Below are 18,867 nucleotides of genomic sequence, written 5' to 3'. Positions count from 1 at the left end.
CACTGCTATTGTATAATCATAGTTAAAAACTAACATCACTAAAAGAAAGCTACTGCAATGGCTGGGAATCCAACACCGATCAACTGCTTGGAAGGTAGCTATGCTGACAACTATACCACCATCACTGGCAATGGACTGTTCACTGCAAATCTTGCAAACATGTGGTCATTTAGACTGATTTTTGCATTAGTTACCATGAACACAAGGAAATTGCCTTTTAATACTTTTCTCTTTCAGAATAAGAGCTTTTGTAACTCTTCTTCAGACCAAACAATAAACTTGTTGTGGAGATCCGGGGATTGAACCCGGGCCTCATACATGCGAAGCATGCGCTCTACCACTGAGCTACATCCCCTGATCATTTCCGGAGTTTTTTTTACTTTTTCTGAAATCATCAAATAAGAGAAGAAACCTGGGTAAATGTGTAATATTTATGTTGTATATGGTTTCAAAACATGGCGGTGGCTGGAAATTGAGCCTTGGCAAAATGCTTGCACTGCTATGGTACAAATCTAGTCAAAAAGTAACACATCTGTTGCCTTTCTGCTGGACAATACAACGCTCAATGTAAATCTTGTCACACATCTGGGCATTGAGAGATGCATTGTTGGAAACGTGTGGCTTCCAGTACCTATGAGATAATACAATATTGTTCATGAAGCCACAAACTATGTAGGGTAATGCCCGGATCCCTAACAGGGAGTATACCTCCTTCAATTTCATTAGTTTTCTGATTGGTTAAGATTTCTGTGGGGACCCCTACCCGGAAAATGTTGAAGTAAACTATTGGCCACTTGTGTTAGCCTTGGTGTTTCCGAGGGGGAAAGCCTCTGGGTGACATGTTGCTTAAGAAAGGTTTGTCCTTCATAGTTCTAGTTTTTTTCCAATTCTTCTGGTCACACTTGGCACTATTTCACGTCTTTTGTCTGTATTCTCTACTCTGTCAGGGCTTATCTCTGTCTCCCCCACCTCTTTTTTTGTCTCTTGTTATGTCTCAGCACCGTTGTTCCTAGTTCCTAGTATTACTATTACTAGTATCCTAGTATTATGCTTTTGGGTCGTCTGTCCATCCTACATACGTACGCACTTCACATTCTTGTGAATGTGATAACACAGGACCCCAGGGAGGGACTTTCTTTAAATTGGGCAAACTTTTTTACATGAACTTGCAGATCAATTGATGAGATTTTGGAGGTTTAAATGTTCAATGTTAAATTTGGCATACACAACCTTGGAGTCACGGATGAACTGATTTGATTTGGAGGTCAAAGGTCAAGGTTACTTTTTTGTTACGTCTCCAGAACTGTATATGTTGTAGTGGAATGGCTTCGAATGAAGACCGAAAACGCTTGTCTTTTACTAATAACATTTATTGTTGTCTCTCTATGCTGCAGTTTGCACAAGAAAGAACAGTTTAGGCCTGGCGGACACGGATCACATCTAGCAGCTCACGTTCATCTGCAAATACTAGCAAGATTGCACACAACTTCCGTGAAGGCTACTTCAAAATAAAAGCATTTCCTGTGACAGTCTTCAGTATAAAACAAATAAAGTTGTGTACCTTTTCAAGTATCAGCTATTAACTATAATTTAACATTTCCTTTTTCCGTTTTAAACTAAACACCACACATTCCTTTGCTTTAAACAAACATTTCACACAATGAACTGTTTGTTCATTACTATTCAGCCTATCACCTAATTAATCTCTAAAGGGTAAATCAACAGAACAGGTCTCTTTAACAAACTTCCTGTAGTAGTACGAACAGTGCAGGATCGAACAAGTCCATCTCTTCCTGAAAATAGCTCTGTTATCCTGCCCATTTTCCAGGTCTGCCTGGGGGCATTATCCTCTTCGATCAATATGACGTCTCCCACCTTTAGCAAAGTGGTGTGGGTATGTCACACTTGTGAGCTGATTTCAATTTCAGCAAGTAGTCCTTTCTCCAGCTGTTCCAAAAGCTGGTTATTAGTCTCTGTCGGTATCTCCATCTCTTACACATGTCTTCTTGACTCACATTGATTGCTTGAGATGGAGGAAGCATAGTCTTTGGTGGTAAGAGAATCAGCCTTTCCCAACTAGAAAATGAGAAGGTGTGAGTGGCTGGGGTTCTGATGCATCACTGTCCACATAAGAAAGAGGCATGGAATTCAGCACAGCCTCCACCTCTGCAAGCATGGTTGTCAGCTCGTCAAAGTTTAGTGAAGCCCTCCCCAGGACCCTCTTTAGACATGTGTTTACAGATCTTACAAGCCTCTCCCAGAAGCCGCCCCACCAAGCAGCTCGCTCGGCAATATACTTCCAGGTGATCCCTTTCTCAGTAAACAACTCTGTAAGCTCTGATTCCTTAAATGACCTCCATAGTTGTTTTAGGTCTTGTTCTGCTCTCTTGAATGTCTTAGCATTGTCTGTGTAAATAACTTGACATAGTCCTCGTCTTGCAATAAATCTCTTTAAAGCTAAAAGAAAACTTTCAGTAGTCTGATCTGAAACTAACTCTAGATGTACTGCTCTAGTCACAGCACAAGTGAAAAGTGTGATGTATGCCTTCTTAGGCTGACCACTTGATCTGACATACAAGGGTCCTGCAAAATCTACCCCAGTAACTTCAAATGGTGGGGACTCTGTGACTCTATCTCTGGGTAACGGAGCTGTAACTTGCTGGGCTGGTCTCACTTTTAGTTTTAGTTAGGTGGTGTTACATGTTACAATGTAACACCACCCGCTTGACTAGCTGTCTACCCCTTAAAACCCAGAATCTCTCCCTCATTTTCACTAGAGTATCTCTGACACCAGAATGCATCACTCTCTCATGACAGGACTGAACTGTTAACTCAGAGTATCTGTGCTTTGTAGGCAGTACCCATGGGTGTTGTTCCCTGTAACTAATATTAGAATGCTGCAACCTGCCTCCCACACAAATGAGACCATTTTCATCCAAAAAAGGTTTCAGGTCTTTGATTTTTGAATCTCTTCTCAGGTTTTGTCCCTCTTTAAGTTGACAGATTTCCTGGCTAAAACTATGCCCTTGTGTCACCTTCACCCAATACACTTCTGCTGCAGTAAGCTCCTCAGAAGTGAGTTCACCCTGAATCCTTTGACCAGAACGTGCATTAGCTTAAAACCTTTTCACCCATGCAGTTATTCTAGACACTGTTTTTAACCTGCTGTACTTCTCTAGGTCTAATAGTGGCTCTGCTTCTTCAGTGCTGGTAAGCTGCACTACAACCTGAAACTTAGACCTAAGCTCAGTGTTAACTTCATCTAAGCCACCTTCCTCATCAATGTTCTTTGCTTCATCAGCCGATGACAGGGAAGTGGGTCCCTTCCACCACAGCTGCTCTTGGATGAGATTCTCAACACTCTGGCCTCTCATGGGTAAGTCAGCAGGATTAGTTTTGCCACTACAGTGGGACCAAAGTTCTGGATTACTGAGACCTTGAATTTCAGTCACTCTGTTTGCCACAAATGGCTTCCACCTATGTGCTGTGCTACGTATCAATGAAATACAATCATGGAATCAGTCCACATATTAAGCTGATTTCTTTCCATGTTCAATGGCTTGAGAAGGTTGTTCTCTAATCTTGCTCCAATCAGGGCACCCATGAGCTCCAGCGTGGCAAGGTCATTTTTTTAGTGGGGCCACCTTTGACTTTGATTCCACAAAACTGGTGATAACTTGTCCTTCCTCGTTCTCTCCTTGCAGATAGGCAACTGCACTGTATGCCTTTTCGCTGACATCACAGTAGACATGCAACTTGGATGTCGGTGAGTTTGGCTGTATTTTAACTTGGTACCATCTTGGAATTGTAACCAAGTGGAGCTGCGGCAGCTCTGCACACCACTGATCCCATTTTTCAGCCAGGTCTGGGGGCAACTGTTCATCCCAATCAATTCCCCTTTCCCATAGTCCTTGAAAAAGGCATTTTAACCCGTATGGTAAATGGGTGAGAAACCCTGGGGTCAAGATGCGAGCTGATGTCTTTAATACACTTCTCTTTGGTTTTCCTTTCCCTTAAGATGTCCAGCAGTCCTTTCAGATCAAACACAAAGTTATAATTTTCAGATCTCCAGACTAATCCTAACACCTTCAGTACATTTCCACAAGTGCCGTTTTCTGGTGTGGGCTCTAGTCCACTTTCTGTCCACTTAGCCCTCAGTTCTGGTGAGTTTGTTACCCATTTGCACAATTCATGCTGGCATGGGACAGAATCTCCTTTGCTGTTGTGGTGACTGAAAAGGCCTTTTCCACACTGTCTGAGCTGGAGATGAAATCATCTACATAGAGATACTCATTAAGTGCCTTCACAGCTGTAGTTGCTCAGTTTCATATTGCTTGATATGTTGTCTTATGGTTGCCGCTAGCAGGAATGGGCTGGGTGACACACCAAATACCTCTATTCATCCTCATGATGCGCAGCTCATTTTACAGTCACTGGTTGGAGGTCCATGCAGCCACAAAAACCTCACAGCATCTTTGTCCCTTTCTGTTAGAGCTATCTGCAAGAATGCCTAGTAGTAATGTCTGCAGTAAAGGCTATCTGGTGGAGCCTGAACTTGATTAGCACGTCTAACAGAATGTAGTGGAATGGCTTCGAATGACGACCGAAAACGCTTGTCTTTTACTAAGACATTTATTGTTCTCTATGCTGCAGTTTATACAAAAAAAACAGTTTAGGCCTGGCGGACACGGATTACGTCTAGCATCTCACGTTCATCTGCAAAAACTAGCAAGAATACACACACAACTTCCGTGAAGGCTACTTCAAAATAAATGCATTTCTGTGACGTTCTTCAGTATAAACAATAAAGTTGTGTACCTTTTCAAGTATCAGCTATAAACTATATTTAACATTTCCTTTTCCGTTTTAAACTAAACATTTCACAACAGCATATACACGTCAACTTTCTTTTATATTAATGCATATACAATCAACTTTCTTTTATATTAATGCATATCACATCAACTTTCTTTATATTAATGCATATACACATCACTTTCTTTTTGATTTATCATCACCATTCATTATGTCGTCATCACTATTCTTTTCATCATCACATTCATTATGACATCAACTTTCTTTTTGATAATGCATATTCACATCAACTTTCTTTTTTATTATTGCACATACACATCAACTTTCATTGATATTAATCCACATACACATCGACATTCTTTGATATTAATGCATATACAGATCAACATTCTTTTTAATTAATAAATATACACATCAAATTTCTTTGTGATTGATGCATCTACACATTCATTATATCATCATCACTATTCATTATGACATCAACTTTCTTTTAGATTAATGCATATACACATCAACTTTCTTTTTTATTAATGCATATACACATCAACTTTCTTTTAGATTTATCATCACCATTCATTATGTCATCATCACTATTCATTATGACATCAACTTTCTTTTTGATTTATGCATATACACATTCATTATGTCATCATCACTATTCATTATGACATCAACTTTCTTTTAGATTAATGCACATACACATCAACTTTCTTTTTTATTATTGCACATACACATCAACTTTCATTGATATTAATGCATGTACACATCAACTTTCTTTGAGATTAATGCATATACACATCAACTATCTTTGATATTAATGCATATACACATCAAATTTCTTTTTGATTAATGCACAAACACATCAACTTTCTTTTAGAATAATGCATATACACATCAACTTTATTTTATATTAATGCATATACAGATCAAATTCTTTTATTAATAAATGTACACATCAACTTTCGTTTTGATTAATGCATATACACATCAACTTTCTTTTTGATTTATCATCACCATTCATTATGTCATCATCACTATTTATTATGACATCAACTTTTTTGCTAGATTAATGCACATACACATCAACTTTCTTTTATGTTAATGCATATACACATCTAATTTCTTTTTTATTAATGCTTATACACATCAACTTTCTTTTTTATTATGCATATACACATCAACTTCATTTTAGATTTCTGCATATACATATCAACTTTCTTTTATATTTATTCATATACACATCAATTTTCTTTTTCAATATATCAATACCATTCATTATGTGATCATCACAATTCATTATGACATCAACTTTCTTTGATATTAATGCATATACACATCAACTTTTGTTTTGAGTAATACATATACACATCAACTTTCTTTTTTTATGTATGCATATATACCTCAACTTTCATTTTCATTAATACATATACACATCAAATTTCTTTTTTGATTTATGCATATACAAATCAACTTTCTTTTCATTATATCATCACCGTTCATTATGTCATCGTCACAGTTCATTATGACATCAACTTCGTTTTAGATTAATGCACATACACATCAACTTTCTATAATATTAATATATACAGTGGTGTGAAAAAGTGTTTGCCCCCTTCCTCATTTCCTGTTCCTTTGCATGTTTGTCACACTTAAGTGTTTCGGAACATCAAACCAATTTAAACAATAGTCAAGGACAACACAAGTAAACACAAAATGCAATTTGTAAATGAAGGTGTTTATTATTAAAGGTGAAAAAAAATCCAACCATCATGGCCCTGTGTGAAAAAGTGATTGCCCCCCTTGTTAAAACATGTTATGACTGTGGTTGTCCACACCGGAGTTCAATTTCTCTAGCCACACCCAGGCCTGATTATTGCCACACCTGTTCACAATCAAGGCATTACTTAAATAGAGCTGCTTGACACAGTAAGGTCCACCAGAAGATCCTTAAAAGCTACACATCATGCCGAGACCCAAAGAAATTCAGGAACAATTGAAAAGAAAGTAATTGAGATCTATCAGTCTGGAAAGGGTTATAAAGCCATTTCCAAAGCTTTGGGAATCCAGCGAACCACAGTGAGAGCCATTATCCACAAATGGCAAAGACATGGAACAGTGGTGAACCTTCCCAGGAGTGGCCGGCCGCCCAAAATTACCCCAAGAGCGCAGCAACGACTCATCCAAGAGGTCACAAAAGACCCCACAACAACGTCCAAAGAACTGCAGGCCTCACTTGCCTCAGTTAAGGTCAGCGTTCATGCCTCCACCATCAGGAAAAGGCTGGGCAAAAATGGCCTGCATGGCAGAGTTCCAAGGAGAAATCCACTGCTGAGCAAAAAGAACATCAAAGCTCGTCTCAATTTCTCCACAACACATCTTGATGATCCCCAAGACTTTTGGGACAACATTCTGTGGACCGATGAGACAAAGTGGAACTCTTTGGAAGGTGTGTGTCCAAGTATATCTGGCGTAGAAGGAACACTGCATTTCATAAAAAGAACATTATACCAACAGTAAATATGGTGGTGGTAGTGTGATGGTCTGGGGCTGTTTTGCTGCTTCAGGACCTGGAAGACTTGCCGTGAAAAGGAACTATGAATTCTGCTGTCTACCAAGAGATCCTGAAGGAGAATGTCTGACCATCTGTTCGTGTACTCAAGCTGAAACGAACTTGGGTTCTGCAGCAGGACAATGATCCTAAACACACCAGCAAGTCCACCACCGAATGGCTGAAGAAAACAAAATGAAGACTTTGGAGTGGCCTAGCCAAAGTCCTGACCTGAATCCTATTGAGATGTTGTGGTATGACCTTAAAAAGGCCGTTCATGCTCGAAAACCCTCTAATGTAACTGAATTAGGACAATTCTGCAAAGATGAGTGGGCCAAAATTCCTCCAGGACGCTGGAAAAGCCTCATTGCACGTTATCGCAAACGCTTGGTTGCAGTTGTTGCTGCTAAGGGTGGCCCAACCAGTTATTAGGTTTAGGGGGCAATCACTTTTTCACACAGGGCCATGATGGTTTGGATTTTTTTTCACCTTTAATAATAAACACCTTCATTTACAAATTGCATTTTGTGTTTACTTGTGTTGTTCTTGACTATTGTTTAAATTGGTTTGATGTTCCGAAACACTTAAGTGTGACAAACATGCAAAGGAACAGGAAATGAGGAAGGGGGCAAACACTTTTTCACACCACTGTATACACATCAACTTTCTTTTAGATGTACGCATATACACATCAACTTTCTTTTAGATTAATGCATACACGCATCAAGGTTTTTTTAGATTTCTGCATATACACATCAACTTTCTTTTGATTTCTGCATATACACATCAAATTTCTTTTTGATTAATGCATATACACATTCATTATGTCATCATCACTATTCATTATGACATCAATTTTCTTTTAGATTTATGCATATACACATCAACTTTCTTTTTCATTAATACATACAAATCATCTTTCTTTTCATTATATCGTCACAGTTCATTATGACATCAACTTTGTTTTAGATTAATGCACATACACATCGACTTTCTATTATATTAATATAAACATCAAATTTCTTTTTGATTTATATATATACACATCAACTTTCTTTTTAATAAATGCAGATACACATCAAATTTTTTTTTGATTAATGCATATACACATTCATTATGTCATCATCACTATTCATTATGACATCACCCTTTTTTATAGATTAATGCATATACACATCAACTTTCTTTTATATTAATGCACATACACATCAACTTTCTTTTTGATTAATGCATATACACATCAACTTTCTTTTACATTACTGCATATACACATCAACTTTCTTTTTGATTTATCATCACCATTCATTATGTCATCATCACTATTCATTATGTCATCATCACAATTCATTATGACATCAACTTTTTTTTTAATAAATGCATAAACACATCAACTTTCTTTTTTATTTATGCATAAACACATCAACTTTCTTTTTCATTAAAATGACATAACAGCTGCTACTTAGCAGTTCCCAGTATATTACTACTTCCCAGTCCCAACCCTCGCGGTAATTCTCACTTGGTGTGCCGCTTTCCAAATCCAAGGCCTCACCTATTCCCCCATTGTCACAGGGCCAATATTTTGTCCTTACTGTTTTTTTGCCAATCAATAGTGCAAATCTTGCTACACTTTTGTATGGCTTTATCTTGTCAAGTATTATAACAACGTTTTGATACCAGGAACCCAGATCATTCAGTTTTTAAAACAACTTCTGACGGTAAAATCTGCCAGCCATGTCTCTTCAGGTCCATTGACAGTTTGGGCAACGGGCAGCTTCACGTGCATCGTTAATTGTTTTTCCAGAAGACAGAAGATGGGTGCACCGTTCCCAGCGATGCTGCAATACCGGGTCGATGCGTGGAGTGAATGGAGCAAGCCCCTTTTTCAACTCCCATTGCTAAAAATCCATTTAATATGTTGTCCCCTGATAGAGGACATATCAGATATTAACTGATAAGAACAGATTTTTTTTTTCTTTTTGAAAAGAATTTATTGACACTCATTTCATACTTTTGTCATTTACATGTCACATGAAAGTTACCTTTTAAAATACAACAAGTCAATAAATAACCATAAGACATCCAAAACAACCTTCAAGAGATGCGTTATACATAAATAATCCATAAAACATCCAAAACAATTGCTTTAAAAATGCATTACAGATAACATTGTCATAGATTAAAAGGTATAAAAGGTTTCAATGTAAATGAGTGTCTATGTTAAAAACTCCTCAGCAGGGAGCGCATATGTTATGAATAAAAAGTCCACTGTTGTGCAGGAGTGGGGTGAGTCCCTACCAAGTGGGAACTCATTCCGCTCCCCCAAACAGATTTGGTCTCTCGGGATCCTGTCGAGGTGCTCAGAGGAGACCCTCACCCTGTAGCTCCTTCCCACCGACCTCACCCGGAGGGTCAGGCCGCCGCTGCTTTGAACTTGTACTGTGTGGCTCCGGCTCCTTCGTCCGAATGGGCACAGAGGCGATTCTTCTTTGAGGCTGTGTCCTAGGCCCGCCGCCTGCAGCTCCGGCCATTCGGACCGTCGCTGCGGCCATCCGGATCACAGCCTCGGGGGGATCTGCATGTGCTTCCTTACCAGCAAGTTTCTGGAGGTCCATATGGCGTCTTTGATGGCGGCTAGGGTGAGCCACTGTTTGGCAAATGTTCGTGCTGGTATCTGTTTCCTTGGCTCACCCCGTACAGCACCAGCTGTGGTGTAAGGACCTCCCTTGCTGGCAAGTACGGGAATTGCAAGGAGCCGGCCATTGCCCACTGTTCTACGGCAGCGCTGCACTCCCAGAGCAGGTGCCTCACCGACTCATGCGCGCCACAACCTGGTCGGGGGCAAGTTGCGTGCGCCGACATGCCCCGGGAGTGCATTACGGACCTGACCGGGAGGATCTCGTGAGCCACCATCCATGACAGGTCCCGGAGTCTGTTTGGAAGAGCGGGATGGTTTACGTTGCGCCAAACTGTTGAGGGCTCGCCCAATGCGAGCCCGCGCACTGGACTCACTGGTTCCCGCTCCTGCACAACAGAAATGAGAGAGCGGTGAGTAGTTAAAACCTGCAACTCCTCCTGCTCAAGGTTAAAATGCCTTAAAAATGACTGGATAAAAGCGTAAGCTGGTGGCAGGTTAAAAGACACTGGAACTCTGAGGTCTGTGGGTAAAATCTTGATTTTCCTGAGGTACGACCCCATCCAGAACCTTGTCATCGCTGCGGTCTTGGGGTTACTGGATGGGGCTGTGGCGGATAAAATGTGCAGGGCGGTGTATCTGCTCCCTAAAACAAGTACAGGTCAGGCACTCCTTTTCCTCCTTCCTCCTTTGGCTTCTTCATCACGCTTCGTTTCAGTCTTTCCCACTTAGAGCCCCACAAGAAATAAAAGATGGCTCATTCCAGGTCTAAAATCGTTCTCCTAGGCGGGATAAAAACAGAACTGATTAGTAAAAGCAAAGGTAAAATCACTGCTTTAATGATTAAAACCTTTCCTTCTAAAGTCAGTCCTCTAAGTGTCCAGTATCCTAGTCTCTGTCTGACTTTCCCTACCTTGTCTGCCCAATTTGTTTTCCCTTCCCCTCCCTATCAAACTTGATCCCAAGTATTTTTTGGTCGGTCCGGGTCACAGTCAGGGGGAGTCCTGTCGTCTCAGTCGCCTTCCATGGTCCATAAAAATGGGCTTGGGTCTTGCTTCGGTTAAGCTTCGACCCAGAGGCCTGTCCGAACCAGTCAGTCAAGTCCAGCGTCCTGTTGACAGATAAAAGGTCAGTGCATAAAATGTTGATGTCGTCCATATATAAAATGCATTTTGTCTCGAGTCCCCCGCTCCCTGGGACTCTTACCCCATGGATTCGTTGGTCCCTTCTCAAGATCTGTGCCATCGGTTCTATTGAGAGGACGTAAAGGAGGGCAGATAACGGACAACCCTGACGGACACCGCAGTTTATATCCACTGCTGCTGTCAGATGCCCGTTAACAATGAATTTGCTGTTGATCCCCCGGTACAGCAGTCCCACCCAGGCTATAAACCTTCTTGGGAACCCCATTTTTTGCAGTACCTGAAAGAGGTACTGGTGCGAGACCCGATCAAAGGCTTTCTCAAAATCTAAATTCAGGACTACTAGCCGAATGTTTCTGTCTCTCGCATAACAGATGGTGTCTCGGATCAGTACGAGGCTGTCGGTGATCTTCCTCCCGGGACGGCACAGGCTTGATCCGGGTGAATCAGCTCTCCTAAAAACAGGGACATACGTGAAGCTAATAATTTGCTAAAAAGTTTACAGTCGACATTTAAAAGTGTGATGGGTCTCCAGTTTTTCAAGTCTGTCTTGTCTCTGTCTTTATGTAAAAGCGTCACTATCCCTACTCTAAAACTGTCAGGAAGTCGGTCCAGTTGTTCAAAATCCATAAAAACAACAAGCAAGTCTGGTGCTAAAATGTCCCAAAATGTCAAGTAAAATTCCAAGGGAAGCCCGTCTTCTCCTGGTGACTTCCCTTTCTTAAAAGTTTTTACACAGTTGTTTAGTTCAATCATGGTAAAATCTTGAGTTAAGAGCACATTGTCATTTTTTGCTTGTTCATTGATTTTAAAACTTCGGTCATGGTGTCCTTATTAACTGCTTTTTCCGTGTACAGTTCACGGTAAAAGTCTTCGACAGTTTCTTTAATTTCCTCTGTTGTGTTAGCTATGCATCCGTTTTCTTTTTAAGTCTTAACATGCCCCCCCTTTATTTATGATTTTCTTAAAAAAAATATCTTGTGCACTTCTCTCCTTCCTCTATTTCCCTCTCCTTGCTTCTTAGTATGACACCTTTGCTTTTAATTTCTGCTAAAACCGACATCTCTGTTTTAATTTGTTTTATTTCCTCATTAAAATCCATTCCCTGTTGGATTAATTTAAAATACCTCTGAAGTCATTTCTGCAGTCCCATCATGCGTCTGTTGTCCCTATCTTTTTTCCTCTTACCTGCCTGTCTGTAAAAAGTCTTAGTCTTCCCCTTCACCATTTCCCACCACTGTGCGCGTGTATCGTAAAAGTCTTGAAGGGTCTGCCATTCTTTGTATTGCTCCCTGTACTGCCTATCTAGCTCCCTGTCTTCTAACAGGGAGCAATTGAGCTTCCACAGACCGCTTCCTGCCGTCACACCGGAAGAGAGTGAAAGAGTGCAGGAAAGCATTGCGTGATCGGAAAAGAAAACAGGTACTAATCTAGCATCGGTTGGTGGGCAGTCACGTGATAAAATGTAGTCTATGCGAGAGGCTGGGTGCCGTCACTACTGAACCAGGTGAAGCCCTCCTCTCTGGGATGCATGGTTTTAAAACAGTCCACAAGTTTAAAATCGCTACATATACTTTGTAATAAAAGTGAAGTCTTGTCTGCTTTAAAATCATCCCCTGTTCTTCTCCTGTCGTTCTTGCTTAAAATACAATTAAAATCCCCCCCTACGACTAAAGGTAGCCTACCTAGCATGTGGGGCTGCAGGTCTTCTAAAAGGTCATACCTGTCATTCTTGTCATTAAAGCCATAAATATTTAGGACTTTAAAATCCCTCCCCATAAAAGTCAGGTGTGTTAAAAGTGCCCGACCATCTCTCACCACAGTGCTGCCCTTTACCAAGACTAGAGGGTTTTTTATTAAAATGGCCACTCCATCACTCTTGTTTTCATTTGACCCGCTCCATAGTGACATTTGTGGCCATAACTCCTCCCATTCCCTGTAGTGCTTTAAAAATGGAAGGCCACATTCCTGTAATAAAAACACATCTGACTTAAAAGAGTTAAGAAAGGATAAAACCGTCTGGGCTCTAACTCTCGACTTGACGCTTCTCACATTGATAGTTGAGAAGGTGAGTGCCATGAGTATGGTTAAGAATAACAAGTATGACATCTTAAAGACAGAAAGGGAGGGACTTCAAATATTTAAAACAACAATTATTGAATTTCTTGTGAATGGAGTTCTTCCTTCATTCTCACAGGTGAGAGAGGACGGGGTTGAACTCCATTTCCCTTTCGGACTCTGGGAGTTGGCCTCTGACGCAGGGTTGCGTTGAGCTTAGAGACCTTAGGGGTTGATTGCAGAGCTATGCTTAGGAATGAGACTTCATTGGGTGAATCGGAGGGGAAGACTCTGGGCCCCTCCACAGATGAACTGTCTGAGTCAGTCCCAGCTCTTCCCCTCTTTTCCGAGACTCCAGGAGACTCAGAAGACAATTCTGAAATTAGCCTCTTGCCTGGCTGGGCATTGGGGAGGGGGACATCCTCACTATCACCCTGTGACTGGTCAGTTTCCTGTTCTGAGCCAGCCACTGGGCTAGCTCCGCCTTCTGCCTGCATTGCCACCACTTCCTCCCTGTTCACCACTGGTGGGGCAATTGCAGGCCCCTCCCCTTCTCCCGCCTCCCCTGATCCTTCTCCTCCAATCACAGGATTTGGCGGGAGATTTGAATTTTCCAGCCCAAACAGCTCTCCAAACAATTCATCTTGTTCCTTCTCCGTTCTTTTTGCTGCCGTCTTTAATTTGTTGGCAAATGACTTTGGGCAATCTCTGAAGAGGTGGTTTGTTTCTCCACAGAGATTGCACTTCCTGCCATTGGTGCATTCCATGAAGGTATGCCCAATTTCTCTACATTTGCCACAAATAATCTGCTGGCACGCTTCTGCCAGGTGCCCATTCTCACCACACTTGCGGCAGAGTTTGGGCTGGCCCTGGTAGTGGATGTAGCCCCTGTTGTTTCCCAGAACTATCATGGATGGCAGATGTTTCAGGCCCTGGAAGCCTTGGGGGTCCTGCCATTGTTGGATGGGGACCCTCCAAGCACAATTCCAAATGCCATCCTCATCTCTCACCTTGGTAGCCTGGCCTTTCACAGTGCAAAATCTGCCCAGCCATAAACAAATGTCATCTGCATTTACGGTTTCATTGAACATTCTGACAATTACAGTTTTAGCTGCATTGTCAGTCAGTTTCTCAACATTAAATGCAGAAAACTGGTGTTTTGCATTTTCGAAACGTATCCAAAATTCTCTCAGCACGGCAGCGGAACAAAAGCTTATATCAAAACCTTTATTAAAAGGTAAAGTCAAGATACAGTTTATGTCTTCTGGGTTGAATTTCAAGATTTTCTGGACTAGCCTCCTGGAGAAGTCAAGCCTTGATATAACAAGGGTTCATTTTCGTTAAATGTAAATCGGACACTGTGGTGCCTCCGCATGCCGGCATGGTTGGCCGACATGGTGGAGGCACCACACTTCAAACGGGATGAAAGAAGCTAAAAATGCCTAAAAAAGTCTAAAAAACAACAAGTAAGCTAAAAATAAGGTAAAACACTGATTTAAAAAGCAAAATAAAGCTTGCCTAATAAATACTAAAACGCACTTACCTTTCTTGTTTGGTCTGGTTGATGTTGTAATCCCCACAGAGTAGTAAGCAGTCCTCTAGACCAATGAATTCCTCAGTGAAAGTATTTCAACTACAAACAAGATGAAATTTGTTCACAAAGAATGACTACACTATCCTCCAAAACCCGCTACAAAACTAGGCCACAAACAGGCAAAAGTTTTGTCCGGACATAGGAGGCGATCGCAGTCTTAGCCAAAAGCCGAGAAGCGATGACCACCACCTCTATGCTGTCAGATGCGACCTCCCCGGACGGTTCTCAGTTGTCACGGTCCAGTAATTTTAAATGGACATAACAGCTGCTGCTTAGCACCCCCGTCCAAGCGCTTCATGGGGAAGCACAAAAAGTTTTAGTTAAAGACGGCAATTTTGGTTTTCCCAATTGGTCAAGCTCCTGCCAACGTGCAATATTCCCATGCTGTCACATTTTGGCTACATTTAAGAATCTGAGTTTCCTTTTGGAGAACATATTTGTTTTTCACAAGTACAAAAGGCTTAGCCAAACAGCAAAGCCCACCAAAAATAATTTCAACTCATAGGCGTTCCTCTCCACGGAAGTCTTTAGTAAAAGGCGAAAGACTTGTGCGTTATGAAGAGAAACCAGAGTAAGTACAGCCCACTCTCGAGAGCAGCCGAAAACGCCAGTCTTCCCAGTCCCAACCCTCGCGGTAATTCTCACTTGGTGTGCCGCTTTCCAAATCCAAGGCCTCACCTATTCCCCCATTGTCACAGGGCCAATATTTTGTCCTTGCTGTTTTTCTGCCAATCAAAAGTGCAAATCTTGCTACACTTTTGTATGGCTTTATCTTGTCAAGTATTATAACAACGTTTTGATACCAGGAACCCAACGAGGTTTCACAGATCATTCAGTTTTTAGGACAATTTCTGGCGGTAAAATCTGCCAGCCATGTCTCTTCAGGTCCGTTGACAGTTTGGGCAACGGGCAGCTTCACGTGCATCGTTAATTGTTTTTCCAGAAGACAGAAGATGGGTGCACCGTTCCCGGTGACGCTGCAATACCGGGTCGATGCGTGGGGTTTAGATTTGTGCATATACACATCAACTTTCTTTTACATTACTGCATATACACATCAACTTTCTTTTTGATTCATCATCACCATTCATTATGTCATCATCACTATTCATTATGTCATCATCACAATTCATTATGACATCAACTTTCTTTTATATTACTGCATATACACTAGGGGTGATCCGAGTATCCGGCTGAAACGAGTATCCGGTACGGTTAAAGCACTTTTGCCGAGTACAAGTATTATCCGAGTAATATGAGTCAATATCCGTGCTCGGATTGAATAAAACTCCTCAACTGGCCGCGCAGCGTTCTGTGATAATCACAGCGCCCCCCCCCCCCCCGCCTACAAACCCGCTCGGATCAATCACACACACACAGAACATGGAGAAATGCGCTCTCTCTCGCTCTCTCTCTCGCTCTCTCCTGCTCCGTCAGTCAATTCGGTCTGCAGATCTGTTCCGTTAACGTTTAGGGTTTCTTCAGCTTCAGGTTTGTTTTTAACTTCGGTTTGTAGTCCTTACATAGTAACCAGTAGATTTCTGGTGAACGTGGGGTTTGTAGTCCTTACATAGTAACCAGTAGATTTCTGGTGAACGTGGGGTTTGTAGTCCTTACATAGTAACCAGTAGATTTCTGGTGAACGTGGGTTTCAGACATGCTGCTTGTTTTAAATGCGACTCAAGTTGCGTCTCTGCCATCGGAGATTTTTTTTTTTTTTACTGTCAGCTGCCCCCCGCCCCCCCTCTCTCTGTGTCTCTCTCTTACTCACACACTCACACACACACACACACACACACACACACACATATACCTGGTGTGGAAATAAAAAAAATAAAAAAGAACCAAAAAAAAAAAAAAATCACACTGATCATAAAAAAATAAAAAGTTAAAAAAAGAAAGTTATATTGAATATGAAAACTCTTTTTCATTACATTTTACTTCATAATTGCAACAGCATGTGTTGTATTAATTGTTGCAAAACGTTCTGTATATAGTTTGTTTGTTACCATGACAACACCATTGATCTGAAGCTCGATGCTGTCATGTAAATAGTTTTCAAATCAGCAATAAATATAACAATTTTTGATCAACTCATATCAATTGCTCTTCAGGTCCATTGACAGTTTTGGCAACGGGCAGCTCAACGTGCATCGTTAATTGTTTTTCCACAAGACAGAAGATGGGTGCACCGTTCCCAGCGATGCTGCAATACCGGGTCTGTGTTGCTTTGCTTAGACTTTATAATAAGCAGACGAGGCGTATTTGCTGGTTGAACATACTTTACTCAACAGCTTTCATCGAACAACGCTGCTGTGCTACCCGCATGGCTACTACTGTTATTTCACACCCTGCCTCCGGCTTCCACTACCGTGGCATGCTGGGTAATGGAGTTCTTAACCCAATGTATCCATAACATCACATCTTTCCCCTTTAATAAAACAATCTTTACCTCTATAACTAAATAACATTTACCCCGTAGAAACATAGCCATCTTCAAGTTCTTAACTATACATGTAAACAAATGTTTCAGTTTAAACTTTTTTTTTTTTTTTTTTTTTTTTTTCATCTTAAAGGTCCATGTTGCATTTTGCTCCTCCAAATAAACTAAACAAACTTTAGCAACTTTCAATCAACCGTTTAGGTGGCTGAACATGTCTCTTAGGTCTAGCCTGTACTCCAGCAGCTGGCAATTTCGACAGTTTGGAAGGTGTCTCAACAGCTGGTGGTGCAGACGCTGCTGTGAGACCACTGTCAGTTAGCTCCATAGATTCAGCTGTGTCCCGCTGAACTGTCTCCTGTGCTGTATTGTCCTTCTCAGTCAGCTGTAGTTGAAGATCCGTGCGGTTCCTCCTCAGAAACACTCCATTCTCCGTCTGGATCCTGTAGGAGCGTGGAGCAACTTCCTCCTCCACCTGTCCCTTTAGTCTCCATGTGCCTGTAGAGATGTCCCTGAGACGCACCATGTCTCCAGGCTTCAGCATCGGTAATTGATTTGCCGTTCGATCAAACCAATGTTTTTGTTTCGCTTTCTGTTCCTCCTTTACTTTTCTGACTTTGTGAGCACTTTTTGGCGTCAGCAGGTCTTCATTTATTGGTAGGTTAGAGCGAATGCGTCTACCCATCAGCATTTGGGCTGGTGATAGCCCGTTCTGTAGAGGTGCACTCCTATAGATCAGTAAACTTTTCTGAAAGTCATCTCTGTCCTGTGCTTTTTTCATCATGCTTTTCACTGTTTTCACTGAGCTTTCTGCTAAGCCGTTGGACTTGGGATAGGTGGGACTCGACGTAGAGTGTTGAAACCCCCATTCTTTGGCAAAGGCAGCAAACTCGCTGCTGGAAAACTGAGGCCCATTGTCCGAAAACACTTCACATGGGACACCATGTCTGGCGAAGACAGCTTTGAGGTAGCTGATGACTGCCTTGCTTGATATTGACTGCAGCGCTCCAACTTCTGGATAATTTGAAAAGTAGTCAGTGACCACTATGTAACTCTTTCCATTACAGTCAAATAGGTCAGTTCCAACCTTGTAGTAAGGTCTGTGGGGCACCGGATGAGTCATCAGCGGCTCAGCTTGTTGTTTTGGCCTGTGGATGCGACAAAGTTCACATGACGCTATTGTCTGGCTGATATCTTGGTTGATTCTCGGCCAGTACATTACTTCTCTTGCCCGTCGTTTACACTTGACTTCTCCGAGGTGGCCTTCGTGTATCTTTTGGAGCATTTGTTTACGTAGTGACGATGGAATAACAAACTTGCTCCCCTTCAACACTAAGTCATCTACCACAGTGAACTCGGCTCTGCAGTTCCAGTAGTCTTTTATGTTCATGGGGCAATCCTTTTTGTTTTCAGGCCATCCTTTCAGTATCGCACGCTTGAGTTCTTTCATAGTTTCGTCAGCATTTGTCTCTCTCCTTATCTGTTCTGTTCTGTCAGCTGTTACTGGCAGATTTGTCACAATCATGTCCACGTATGCCTGTATTTCTGCATTGCTCTCGCTGTCCGTACGTTCCCCTTTATCCACTGCTCTAGACAAGGTGTCGGCGGTGTACATGTATTTCCCTTGTGTATATATCA

The 18,867-nt window shown here is 41.6% G+C and overlaps 2 non-coding genes and 1 pseudogene across 2 annotated transcripts; all 3 read right to left on the bottom strand.

The window, feature by feature from the left end:
• Positions 1–285: 285 nt before the first annotated feature.
• Positions 286–355, bottom strand: trnaa-cgc (transfer RNA alanine (anticodon CGC)). The gene has a single exon. It is a non-coding gene; the product is annotated as a tRNA-Ala (tRNA).
• An 8,818-nt stretch (positions 356–9,173) lies between these two features.
• On the bottom strand, positions 9,174–9,354 carry LOC116675195 (uncharacterized; annotated as a pseudogene).
• A 5,893-nt stretch (positions 9,355–15,247) lies between these two features.
• LOC116675193 (U5 spliceosomal RNA) lies at positions 15,248–15,364 on the bottom strand. Its single transcript, XR_004328318.1, has one exon. It is a non-coding gene; the product is annotated as a U5 spliceosomal RNA (small nuclear RNA).
• Positions 15,365–18,867: the final 3,503 nt, after the last annotated feature.

Source organism: Etheostoma spectabile, unplaced genomic scaffold, assembly GCF_008692095.1.
Source record: "Etheostoma spectabile isolate EspeVRDwgs_2016 unplaced genomic scaffold, UIUC_Espe_1.0 scaffold00001626, whole genome shotgun sequence".
Taxonomy (NCBI): Eukaryota; Metazoa; Chordata; class Actinopteri; order Perciformes; family Percidae; genus Etheostoma; species Etheostoma spectabile.
This window is presented reverse-complemented; position numbering and strand designations above follow the sequence as displayed.